Here is a 14,441-nt window from a genome sequence, read left to right on the forward strand (position 1 = left end):
GGGATATTGGGATCGTGACAGTTAGTATAGAGGGTGTTTGGCTAAGCTTATAAGCACTTTTCGAGTTATCTATGCGTTTGGTAAAGTTAAAAGTGCTTATAAGTCAAGTGCTTATAAGTCACAAATAAGCCAAAAGCCATAAGCTGGTCACCCCTAGCTTATAAAATTTTAGCTTATAAACATTTTAAGTTTGACTAAGAATTTTACTATTTTATCCTAAATATTCCTTTTTAGAACAAAACTCCTGCATCGATACTCACTGCCTCACATATATTTTCAACCTAAACCCTCTGCCTCTTCAAGTTTGCAATTCTCATTGACTGTTTAAGGTAAGAAAATTCTCTATTCTTTTGTATATTTGTTTCTATGTGATTGTGCATTAATCTTCATACTGTATGTAATAAACGAGGACATATCAAATTTTTGGTATATCGCTTTCTAATTGTTGTGGTGATGAAGACAGTGTTTGTTTCTCTTCAAATATTTTGTGCTATTTTGGTTTATTTTTTATTGAGAAACTTTTGTCCATTTATTAATTATTATAACTTATGATTATATGCTTATCATAAAATAAATTATATTTATCATAAAAATTATCTTATCTAATCACGGTTGTATTTAAAATAAAATGACAAATAGAATATTTTATATTTGAATCGATCTGGAATCTATATTTTGAAGAAGTTACGGCCTAATAAGTGTAACCAGTTCTAAGGTTATTTAAGCCATTTTAAATCAGCTTCAACACTTAAAAGTTCTTTTCAGCACCTGTGCTTATCAGCTATTTCAAATCAGTTAATCCAAACGAGCTCTTAGAGGGTGTTTGAATTGGCTTAAAAAAGTAGCTTTTAAGCTAAAAGCCATAAGTTGGTAATATCCAACTTTTGGCTTTTGGCTTCTTTTTTTTTTGTACTTTTGTGCCTAAAAGTAAGTGTTTTTAAACACCTTTTATCATTGCCAAATACCACACATATTAAAAAAAAAGTGCTTAAAAACCAATAAACACTTAAAATAAGCCAATCTAAACACCCTCTTAGTCTTTTCTAAAAGCTGCCGAGTCAGCTCTTCTAAGTTCTAAAAATAAAAAGTTTTTAGGGAATAGGCATAAAATTTGTCGTAGATTTCCGGTTACACTTTTACTTTGGCGTCCTATTACCCTTGATCTTTTGAAAAATGAAGTGTTTAATTAGTAATTCAAGAGGGTACTTATGTTTTTTCCCAAAATTTTTATAATTCCTCATTTTCTTTAAATTAGTCAAAGTCATTATATTTTTTTAAACAAAAAGTCACTCAACTTACTTAGGTATTACGAAAGTTACTAAATTATTTTTATAACCAAAATGTCATTAAGCTTTGCCTAATTATTATAATAAGAATTACTTTTTTATATTTCTCTTAGTGATTTTGTGTGATAATTAGACGTTGAGTTACTTTTTGGTTAAAAAAATAATTTGGTGACATTCGTGCTACTTAGTTAAAGTTGAGTGACTCTTTTATTAAAAAAAATAACTTTAGTAAATTCGAGAGAAATGTGAATAAATTTAGGTTATAAAAACTTTTTATTCAATTTACTTTGTTCTAATTGTAAAGAGTTATTTTAAATCATTTCTTCCGAACTATTCCCTCTTGATGCATTAATCAATCATTTCGCAAAAATTAAATAAGGGAAGGGAAACTATTGAGTTCTAGGAGCCAAATAGTTAGGGAGTTTAACTATAAAAGAAGACGAGGGTTTTAATTAATAAATGGCATAATAGCCTGATAGACATCTTTAACGGTTCCATTTTGACATCTCGATTCCCGTTCTTAATGATGTTTCTGTTACACCCCGTATTTTGAGTAGAACTTTTTTTGTAACTTATCTTCAATAAGTAACCATAGCAAGTTCCTTTTTTTTTTAATTTTAAATTACTATATTTTCTTGAATACCCAATTGGGGTTTTTAAATTGGTCCGCTTCTAATCTTAGTATTGGTAAAGTTTATGTCTTTGAAGCTCTGATGGGTAAAAGTTTGAATTTTGTGTGAAAGAAATATGATTAGGGGAAGTATAGTTAATGAAAATTGGATTTGTATTGTTGTTTGATTTCTGGTTTTATGAGCAAAATGACTTGATTTATGCATTCTTGGTGTTCATTAGATATTGGTATTTTCTAAGGGTTACACCACTGAGTGTTGGAATATTTGAGTTGATGAATTGTAGGGATCATGTAAATCTTTGTTTTTTTCCCATATTTCTGGGAAATTCTGGGTTTAAGTGGTAATTTTGCATTGAGCTGGTGTGGTCTCATCTTCACTAAGTAAGATATAGTCATTTTTGCTTTTGTATTAATCTTTGGAGAGGTTTAGATGTGTTAAGGTGTAATAATTTTAAGATATCTTTAATTGCAGGTAAGGTAGTGATATCTTCTCTTAATCTCTTAAACTGTCTTTATTAATGGACCATACTTTGAAAAGCCAATATATGAGATTAGGAAGATTATGTGTTGAGAAAATACATGTATTTTTACATGGATATTTTGATAAAAATAATAGTGTATGTATTTATTTTATGTGGTACCATATGATCATGATAGTAGGATATATAAAGTGTATTAAAAATAAGTAGAATTTTAAGCAATTTGAAATAATTCTTAATTATACGGGTAATTAATTAATTACCGGGTAACGAAACATTACCAAATTATCTAATAAGTGGATAAAAATTTAAACTTTCCCCACTCCCACTCCCCACGTGGTAGCACCCTCATTTCAATTTAGTGGCTCTTAAATTTCTAACATAGGTGTCACACTACATGGTACCCTATGGTTTCACACAGTTCCATGTTTGTCTGCTTCCCAATTCCTCACTTAGGAATGTTTATTGAACAATTACTCTTGGCATCACAACATTCTAGGGCAAGAATTATACTTTACATAGAGGTAAAGGGAATAGCTAACCGTGGACCTATAGTCTAGCACTATTTTCCCCTTGAATATAATTCCTAATTTTAGTTAGTTGGTCTTGAATACAATTTGCCCATTTCCTACATTTGATGTTTTTCAAGGAATCAACTTGAAATTATCAACTTGCTAGTAATAGCGGTGGAACAGGAATTCATATGGGGTTAAACTTGCAACGAAGGAATTCAATTTTTGCTCTACTTAGCTCCACCATTGGCTACCGCACGTTGTAAAAGGAAGCAGCATTTGCCTAATGCTTAACCCAAAAAGATTCAATTGATTATCTCTTCAGAAAATAGGGGAACTAAAAATCTCAAGTTACTGGAAATCTCTCTTTGAGATAACATCTAGCCTGTCAAATTATATGAATTTTTCTCTACTTCAACCCACCGTTACGAGTTTTATCGCAATTAACGCGTGTTAGAGGGATTATCAAGAAAATCGGCTCAGGTATGTTAATGACATTCCTTCTTTCTTTTGGCATGGTCCAAATTATACAGAAGAAATGAGCAAACACACAGTTTTCATAAATTACTCTATTTATAGAAATACTAGGGGTGTTTATATTCTTGATTCCCCATGAGAATTATTATTATCTTCTGTTCATGGGTCTCACAATAATATGCAGTTGAAAAAGTTTATCCGGAAGGAATATTGAGATTATTACGTATTTTTAATGCATTTCCTCCATTTATACATGTGCATTGACCCATGACCAGATGACATTATATACGGGTATACATGTAAATATATGTATATGGGATATGAGAAAAGGTTACGGCGTTATATACGCACCACCACCTGATCAGCTGATATACGTTGATGGTTTTCCCATAGTGGTCGAGATGATATGATGGGATACCCTCAGAGGCGCGATGATGTTATGGCGTTATATATGCGTATATATATGTATATGGGATCTGGGAAAGGTTATGACATTATATACGCATCACCACCAGATCAGCTGGTATACGATGATGATTTTACCTACAGTGGTTGAGATGATATGATAGGATGTCATAAGAGGATTTATGATGTTATGTACGTACAGACCTATGCATTACATGACATTTATATCAATATGCATGATACTATAAATATTTACAGAGTTATCAAGACTTATAGGTTGAGTCCTTTACTCCGTGTTTCTTCCATGTCCTTAATTAATGTTGACTTATGGTTATATTTTAATTCTGCCTTACATACTCAGTATATTATTCGTACTGACGTCCTTTTGTTGGGAACGCTGCATTCACGCCTGCAGGTATAGATAGTCAGTTGACGAGCCCTCATAGTAGACGAGATTGGCATTAAGCGAAGGATCGGTAAGACTCCACCTCATTCGGAGTGCAGCCGAATCTATGAGTCATCGTGTCAGAGTTTTGCTATAGATTTACGGGTAGGTCGGTACCCTGTCCCATTTGATATCAGTTAATATTAGAGGCTTTGTGGACAGAAGTTTAGTTTGTACAGTATGTCAGAGACCTTGACATCCCATATGTTATCATGTTTTAAGAAAAATGATTCAGGGATACAGTATTTTCCCACTTACAATTATACATTACGAGTTGTGGCCATGTTGGCCCATGATAGTTACTAAAGGTATGAGTCCAGCTAACTCAACCTATGTATGTTCTAATTTTGGTCGAATGATCATGAGTTACAGAGTGGTTCTCTCGGGCCAGTTCGGCACCGGGTGCCAGCCACGCCTCCCTAGATTTGGGGCGTGACAGTTTCATCTAGACACTTCTATTCATTTAAAGGTAATATTTTAAACCTCTTTGACCATTGACCAAGCCTATGTAGCATGTGCTTTGCGGATTTGGGTAAAATGCGTGATTGCATGCTTTAAGAAGCGAGTAACTTTGATGATTCTAATTAAAAAAAATAACAAAAAAATGGAAAAAAAAGTGAAAAAAATTTGTTTTACTCAAAAAATTGACCTCCACCGAGGTCCTTTCAGCTTTCCCCCTCCCCATTGTTTGACTCTTTCTCATCCCTCCTCCTCAAATAATCAACACATCTCTTCTTCACCCTGTCCAATTTCTTTTCTTTCTATCCCTTTCTTCTTTCCCTTGTCTTTTCTAGTTGGCCTCAAAATCAAGTCAAATATGGACAGTCACTAGATGAAATTTTTGTCAAAAATAGAGATTCAAATTTGTTGTTGTGAAATAATGAATTTTCCGCTAACTTGATTTAAGAGATATAATTATGATTTTTTACTTATTTAAAGGTTCTTGTTTATTGATCTAAAAGTCTACTATATAATGGAGTTGTGTTTTTGACATTATTTTCAGAAAGTAGAAAAGAGAGAAAAATGGAGGAGGGATTCTAGGATTTCTCCGGCGGTTTATAGGTGGTTGTTCTCGCCTCTAGTCTTATTTTTTTTTGGGGTCAGGATCTGAAGGTATCATGTTAAAAATTTATAGATATTGAATTGAATATTTTTATTATATCTAATTTCAATGGAAGTGAACAAAGTGAACTGTTCAATGGGTTTCTATGAAAACCGGCGGATTTGGTTTTGAAAATATTAAGAAAGGGAAGTGATGGATTTTGAGTGAGAATTGAAAGAGAATAAGAGATGAAAATTAGCTCTCAAATGAAGAATGGCTGGTATTCAAAAAGAAAAAGGCATGAAGGTGCTTGTGAGAGAGAAAAAGGGGCTAATTCAAGATTCATTTTACATAATTTTTGTGAAGAAAAATAGTGACGTGGAATATTTTTATGTGACATGGATAATACAGTAAGACGATTGAGGATCACATATAGTCAGAGGGGTTTAAATTATTATCTTTAAATGAGTAGAAGTGTCTAGATGAAACATTATTAAGTACGAGGACCGGATGTCAAAACTGAACAAGTAAAGGTATTTATTGGGATATTCTCCCCTAATAAATTGAAGTGACTCATTTTGTATTAGTATTATGAGGTTATTATGTGTTTATAAAAGAGCGCTTAAGTTTTTTTCTGTTTACACAAATCTTTTTGTCTAAAAAGACACAATAGATTGGTAGACACTTTTACTTGTTTGAATTTGACATCTCGATTCCTTTACTTTATGAGGTTTCAACCAGACATCAAAACATGTATTTTAGACACCCTGATCATTGACCGAGTTAATATCGCTATGAAATGGCTGAGTTTAAAAATGTGCGGCATACACGCATATTAAGAGCTTGACTGCGTGAATTAGTATTTTCTATTAAATAAGAAAATATTAAATTAAGACAAATAAATAAAAAATGAAAGAAAAGGCCCGAAAAAAGGACAACTTCACCCCTTAGGTGCATCCTTCATCGGCCGGTCATCATCTTCACGATTTCAAACAAATAATATAACCACCTTCATCCTTACCATACAGTGGCAATATCCATTGTTGAGGTCGACCAAGACGATGTTGTAAACTAGTTGAACGAGGCAGCTCACGAGTTGACTAGATTGGCTTTTCAGCCATGTCGTAAAGACCCGAAAAAGCAATTTCCACGACAACTAGTAGAGATAGCCGATTGGTCCATTTTTTGGAGGAGCATTTGTTAGGTGATGATGACCCAATTGAATTAGGTGCATCTTCAAATCTTGGTAACCTTTGAGTCGAAATAACTGTGCCCACTTGAGTGTTAGGATAAAAACGAATTGTTCTTTTTGGTGTCTTTTTTGCAATAAAAAAAAAGTGAAAGGAAGCTAAAAATATGGATTTTTTTAGAGGATTATGGAATTCTTTATTAATGCAACACAATGGAATGATTCAGAATGAATTTCTAGTGATGTTACTTGCTATTCTATGCTCCTTGTTTGTACGTTGTTTAGGTTCAGGTGAGGAGATCGTCGGCTAATGGTTGAAGGGGGCGGTGGAAGTAGAGGAAACGAAGGCGTAGAGGGTAGTGTTTGACGGCGTAAGAGGAAAAGAAGGAGAAGTGAAGGTGCTAGTGGCAGCAAAGAAAGAGAATCGTAATGAATCTTGGATAATTTTTAGCAATTAATATTTTATAAAAATAAATGATGGCGTGGCATTAATTTAGCTGAGTTGTATCTGATATGTTATCCATGTCACAACACTGAGAACAAGCAGTGTATGAGGTGTTTACAATACATATTTTAATCAAGTTTAAGTGTCTGATTGAAACTTCATAAAGTATAAGCACCGGGTTGTTAGTTCCGAACCTTGTAAGGGAAAATTAGGCTATTTTAAGAAAAGAATTACCCCAAACAGGACTACAAAAAAAGTACAACATGCCAATCCCTTCCTTCTTCTATCCAATTTCTTCTTCTTATTTTTGGATTTGGAAGTTAATGTGATTTTTGAATGGGTTGTTTAGGATTGCTGGAGATTGTGTTTGTCATGACCCCAAAACCAACCCTATCGTGATGGTACCTATCGTGGAACTAGGCAATGCGACCTTTTACCAAAAAACAACACGATATTCCATTTTCAAAGATAAATTCACACTATTTGATAATAAAACTTCATAAAGAACATCCGAATAACAAAAGTGCGGAAAGAAAAAGCCCGACATCGGGGTGTCACTAGTCATGAGCCTCTACTAAGAAAAACTGTCCGATAATACTAAGACTAATACAGTCTAAAAAACAAGTAATGACATCTATAGGAATATAGGAGGGAGAAGAGCAGGGCTGCGATCACCATGCAGCTACCTTTCTATCTCCAAAAGATCCGCGATGGATGAAATCAACACTCGCTAGCACGTCCAGTAACCCCTGGATCTGCACACAAGGTGCACTGAGTAATGTGAGTACGCCAACTCAGTAAGTAATAAAAGTAAATAAAGCAGTAGTGACGAGCAGTAAAATACATAAAGTCCACATCATAAAATCTCAGTAAATACAACATGCTTTCAAATCAATCTGTGAGTCAAATCATATCGTTTAAAATCTAGTTTTTCGGTAAAATTATTTGACGACATTTTTCAGAAGTTTCAATAGAGTCTCAATGCAAAAGAGTGTAAAAGTGATGAAAATCATCAATAGCCCATCGGGCAAAACATTACTCATAAGTAGCCCCTCGGGCGAAACATCACCCATATACAGCCTCTCGAGCAAACTTCACAGTCACTCGTATATAGCCCCTTAGGCATATCTTATATCACTCAGGGTACCCGCACTCACTGGGGGTGTGCAAGATCCAGAGGGGCTCATTCAGCCTAAATGCTATAACAAGCCACCTTGTGGCAAATCAGGCCCTCGGCCTCACTCAATCATGAATCAGTACAACATGCTACGGCGTACAGCCCAATCCTATAAATATCCTCACAAATCAGGCTCTCGGCCTCACTCAGTCATAAACCACTCAAGCTACTCGGGCTCTCAGTAAAAACAGGGTACTCAGCGCAGAACAACATTTTATATGCATCAAAATAGAGTAATAAAGACTGAATTATGAAATCAATAAGTGTAACAAGACTGAGTATAGATTTTCAATCAAAAACAGTGAGAGAATAGTAAGAAAAGGCCCCTAAGGGTCCAAACAGCTTTGGTACAAGGCCCAAATATGACATTCAACCCAATTTACATAAATTCTTTCTAAAAAACATAAGTATCATATAGTTTCAACCAAATGCGCAACTTATAGTTGCTATGAGACGGACCGAGTCACAATCCCCAACAGTGCACACCCACACGCTCGTCATCTAGCATGTGCGTCATCTCAAAATAGTAAAACGATATGAAATTCGGGGTTTCATACCCTCAAGACTAGATTTACAATTATTACTTACCTCAAAGTGATCAAATCCCTATTCTACGATGCCCTTGCCTCTCGAACTGGCCTCCAAATGCCTCAAATCTAGCCACATACAATTCGATACAACCAACACGAGCTAAAGGAATCAATCCCATAAGAAAATTCTGAGCTTTAGATCAAAAGTCAAAAAGTCAAATCAAAAGTTGGGCCCCGGGCTCACATCTCGAAATCCGACAAAAGTCGCAAAATCCGACAACCCATTCGATTATAAGACTAACCATACTAGTTTCACTCAAATTTGACCTCGAATAGGCTTTCAATTCCCAAAAATTCATTTTATGAAACTCCACAATTTCCATCCCAAATTACGAATCGAATGATGAATTTAATGATATATTCATGAGTATTAGCCAAAACCGAGTTAGAATTACTTACCCAGATGATTTCTTTGAAAAACTCCCAAAATTTCGCCTCAAACCGAGCTTCCAAAGTCCAATATATGAAATAAAACCCTAAACCTCGCTTATATAGTACCCTCTGAACCTCCACTTTGCGGTCCGCATAAATCTGTTGCGGACGCGCACTCCTCATCGCGGTCCGCATAATTCTGTCGCAGACCCTAAGCCATACCTTCCGCGGTCCGCATAAAATCCACCGCGACCGCATTCCCTCTTTTGCGGCCCGCAATTTCCACCATGGCCACATAATACCACCGCGGTCCATACCAGTTTTGTGTGGTCCGCACTTCCTACACCAGATACAGCTGACACCAGCAACCTGCTAACTTTTAAAACCAAGAATTGCTCCGTTAACTATCCGAAACTCACCCGAGGTCCCCGGGACCTCAACCAAACATACCAACACATCCCATAATATTATTCAGACTAAATCGAACCTTCGAAGCTCTCAAAACACCAAATTACCCTCGGATGCAAGCCTAAGAACATCTAAATTTCCAAATTTCACAAACAACGTCGAAACCTATCAAATCACGTTCGAATGACCCCAAATTTTGCACACACATCACAAATGACACTACGAACCTACTCCAACTTCCAAAATTCCATTCTGATCCCGATATTAAATTTTCCACTGCCCGCCAAAATTGCCAAATTTCCAACTTTCCCCATTTCTTGCCTAATTCTACCACAGACCTCCAAATCACATTCCAGACGCTCCTAAATCTAAGATCACCTAACGGAGCTGACGGAACCATCAAAACCCAAATCCGAGGTCGTTTGCTCACAAGTCAACATCCGATCAACTTTCTCAACTTAAGCCTTCTCAAAAGAGACTAAGTGTCTCAATTCACTCCAATACCACTCCGAACCCGACCCAACTAACGCGATACGATCAAATATAGTTGAAGAACACAAAAGGAAATAAAAATGAGGAAATGGGGCTATAACTCACGAAACGACCAGCCGGGTCATTACATCCTCCCACTCTTAAACAAATGTTCATCCTCGAACGAGTCTAGAAACATACCTGAAGCCTCAAATAGGTGTGGATATCTACTCCTCTCCTGCTCGGTCTCTCAAGTAGACTCCTCCACAGGCCGAACTCTCCACTGCACTTTCACTGAAGCTATATCCTTTGATCTCAACTTTCGGACCTGGCATTCCAAAATAGCCACTGACTCCACATCATAAGTCAAATCACCTTCTAACTGAACCGTGCTGAAATCCAAAACATGAGACGGATCGCCGATATACTTCCGTAGCATAGAAAAATGAAATACCGGATGCACGCCCGACAAGATAGGTGGCAACGCAAGCTCATAAGCCACCTCCCCAATCCTCTAAAGCATATCAAAAGGCCCAATGAACTGAGGGCTCAACTTGCCCTTCTTTCCAAATCTCATAACACCCTTCATGGGTGAAACTATCAGTGGAACCTTCTCCCCAACCATATATGACACGTCACGAACCTTTCTGTCAGCATAAGTCTTCTGTCTTGACTACACTATATGAAGCCGCTCCTGAATTACTTTCACCTTGTCTAAAGCATCTTGCACCAAGTCTGTGCCCAAAACCTAGCCTCGCCAGGCTCAAACCAACATACTAGAGATCTACACCATCTCCCATATAAAGCCTCATACGGAGCCATCTGAATACTCGATTGATAATTGTTATTGTAAGAAAACTTCACGAGCGGCAAAAACTGGTCCCACTAAACCCCAAAATCAATAACACAAGCGCGCAACATGTCCTCCAATATCTGAATAGTGCGCTGGGACTATCCGTCCGTCTAAGGGTGAAAAGTTGTGCTCAACTCAACTTGAGTACCCAACTCTCGCTGCAGGGCCCTCCAAAACTACGATGTAAATTGAGTACCCCTATCTGAAATGATGGAAACTAGGATACCATACAGACGAACACTCTTTCGGATATAAATATTAACTAACCGCTCTGAAGAATAGGTAGTACACACAGGAATGAAGTGTGTGGACTTTGTCAACCGATCCACACTCACCCAAATAACATCGAACTTCCTCAAAGTCTATGGGAGTCTAACTACGAAATCCATGGTGATCCGCTTCCACTTCCACTCTGGAATATCTATCTGCTGAAGCAAGCCACTTGGTCTCTGATGCTCATATTTCACCTGCTGACAATTGAGACACCGAGCTACAAACCCCACTATATCTTTCTTCATTGTCCTCCACCAATACTGCCGTCTCAAATCCTAGTACATTTGCGCGGCACCCTGATGAATGGAATACTATGAGCTATGGGCCTCCTCTAGAATCAACTCCCGAAGCCTATCTACATTGGGCACACATATCCGGACTTACATCCTCAATACCCCATCATCACCGATAGTCACATCTTTGGCATCATCATGCAGAACCTTGTCCTTAAAGACAAGCAAATGAGGATCATCATACTGGCGCTCTCTGATGTGATCGGACAAAGAAGACCGAGAAACCACACAAGATAGGATTCGACTGGGCTCCGAAATATCCAACCTCACCAACCGATTGGCTAAATCCTAAACATCAACCGCAAGAGGTTTCTCCCCAACAGGAATAAATGCAAGACTACCCATACCCACCCCTTCCTACTCAAGGCATCAGCCACTACATTGGCCTTCCATGGATGGTACAAAATGTTAATATCATAGTCTTTTAGCAGCTCCAACTACCTCCGCTGCCTAAAATTGAGATCCTTTTGCTTGAACAAGTATTGGAGGCTATGATGATCAGTAAACACCTCACAAGACACACCATAGAGATAATGCCTCCAAATCTTCAACACGTGAACTATGGCAACCAACTCTAAATCATGAACAGGGTAGTTCTTCTCATGGGGCTTTAACTGACGAGAAGCATAAGCAATTACCCTACCCTCCTGCATCAACACACAACTAATACCAGCCCAAGAAGCATCACAATATACCGTATAAGAACCTGAAGCTGATGGCAAAACCAACACTGGAGCTGCGGTCAAGGCAGTCTTGAGCTTCTGAAAGGTTGTTTCACACTCATTCGACCACATGAAAGGGTTACCATTTTGGGTCAATTTGGTCAAGGTTGATGCAATAGATGAAAATCCCTAAACGAACCGACGGTAATAACCCACCAAACCAAGAAAACTACGAATATTTGTGGCTGAGGATGGTCTGGGCCAACTCTGGACTGCCTCTATCTTCTTCGGATCAACCTGAATACCCTCACTGGACACCATGTGCCCAAAGAACGCCACTGAACCGAGCCAAAAATCACACTTGAAGAACTTTGCATAAAGTTTCTCCTCCATCAACTGCTGCAATACCACTCTCAAATGCTCAGCGTGCTCCTCCTAGCGACGCGAGTACACCAGAATATCATCAACGAATACAGTAGCAAATGAGTCGGGATAAGGCCGAAACACGCCGTTCATCAAATGCATGAATGCTGTTGGGGAATTGGTCAGCCCAAAAGACATCACAAGGAACTCATAATGACCATATCGGGTCCTGAAAGCTGTCTTAAGAATGTCCGAGTTCCTAATCTTCAACTAGTGATACCCTGATTTGAGATCAATCTTGGAGAACACTCTCGCTTCCTGAAGCTGGTCAAATAAATCATCAATGTGAGGCAAAAGATACTTGTTCTTGACTGTGACTTTGTTCAATTGCTTGTAATAAAAGCACATTCTCATAGTGCCATCCTTCTTCTTCACAAATAGAACATGCGCACCCTAAGGTGACACACTAGGCCGAATAAATCCCTTATCAATAAGTTCCTGAAGCTGCTCTTTCAACTTCTTCAACTACGCCGGTGCCATACGATATGATGGAATAGAAATAGGCTGAGTGCCCCACTCCAAATCAATACCGAAATCAATATCCTTATCTGGTGGCATGCCCGGCAAGTTTGCAGGAAACACATATGAAAAATCCCTCACCACCGGAACTGAATCAATGGTAGGAGTCTCTGCACTGACATCCCTCACAAAGGCAAAATAAGAAAGACAACCCTTCCCAACCATCCACTGGGCCTTCAAAAATGAAATCACTCTACTAGGAACATAATCCGATGAACCTCGCCACTTAATCCCTGGCACCCCCGACATAGCCAATGTTACCGTCTTAGCGTGATAGTCCAGAATAGCATGACACGGAGACAATCAATCCATTCCCAATATCACATCAAAATCAACCATACTAAGAAGAAAAAGGTCTACTCGGGTCTCCAAATCCTCAATAGTCACTAGACAAGACTGATATACGTGGTCCACAACAACCATATCGCCAACTGGAGTAGATACACAAACAGATGAAACAAGATACTTGCGGGGCATATCCAAATATTGAGCAAAATATGATAACACATATGAAAAGTGGAACCGGGATCAAATAATATAGAGGCATCCATGTGGCAAAGTGAGACAATATCTATGATTACAGTATCTGAAGTAATAACATCTGGTTTGTATAGGAGTGCATAGAAATGGCCCTGACCACCACCTGGTCGACCTCCCCTCTAGGGCGACCCCTAGTTAACTGTCCTCCACCCCTAGCTGACTGGGCGGGCTGTGAAGTAACTGGTGATGAAGTCGATGGCTGACTCTTCTACTGAGGCGGACCCCCATGACGACGAGGACACTACCTCCACATATGCCCTATCTCCCCACACTCATAACAACCCCTGGTGCTGGTAGAAGAGGAATGAAGGGAACCTCTAGCACCGGGATGACTGGTAGAAGAACCTGGAAGGGAGGAGCCCTGAATTGACGGAGCACGGAATGAACTCTGGGCTGGGAGGGCACTAAGTGATGAATGGCCCTGATAACGTGAGTACGCCAGCTCAGTAAGTAACCAAAGTAAATAAAGGATGGGTGCATTGGCGAGCATTTAAAATCATATACATACTCTAACATAGAATCTCAATAGAAATATCAAAGTCAAAATCTGTAGTTCAATTACCGAATATCTCATAAAATCTCCAGTTTTAATGAAAGTTCTTTAAAAATATTTGTTCAACATTTTTCGATAGAAGCTCAGTATAAAATAAGAGTGAAAACATTAATTTCATAAACAAGCCCCTTGGGAAAGTATCACTCATAAGTATAGCCCCTCGGGCAAGCCTCTTAGTCACTTGTGACTCAGCTCTCGTTAATCAATACTCACACTCAGCACTCCCGCTCAATAGATATCTCATAATAATAACTGCTGCAGTGTGCAGCTTGATCCATAAATACATATAGTCGACTACGCTCACTGAGGTGTACAGACTCCGGAGGGGCTCCTACATCCCAAACGCTATATCGCTGCGGCGTGCAGCCCGATCCAACATATTGTTGCGGCGTGCAG

Source organism: Nicotiana tabacum, chromosome 11 (genome assembly GCF_000715075.1).
Source record: "Nicotiana tabacum cultivar K326 chromosome 11, ASM71507v2, whole genome shotgun sequence".
Classification (NCBI taxonomy): domain Eukaryota; kingdom Viridiplantae; phylum Streptophyta; class Magnoliopsida; order Solanales; family Solanaceae; genus Nicotiana; species Nicotiana tabacum.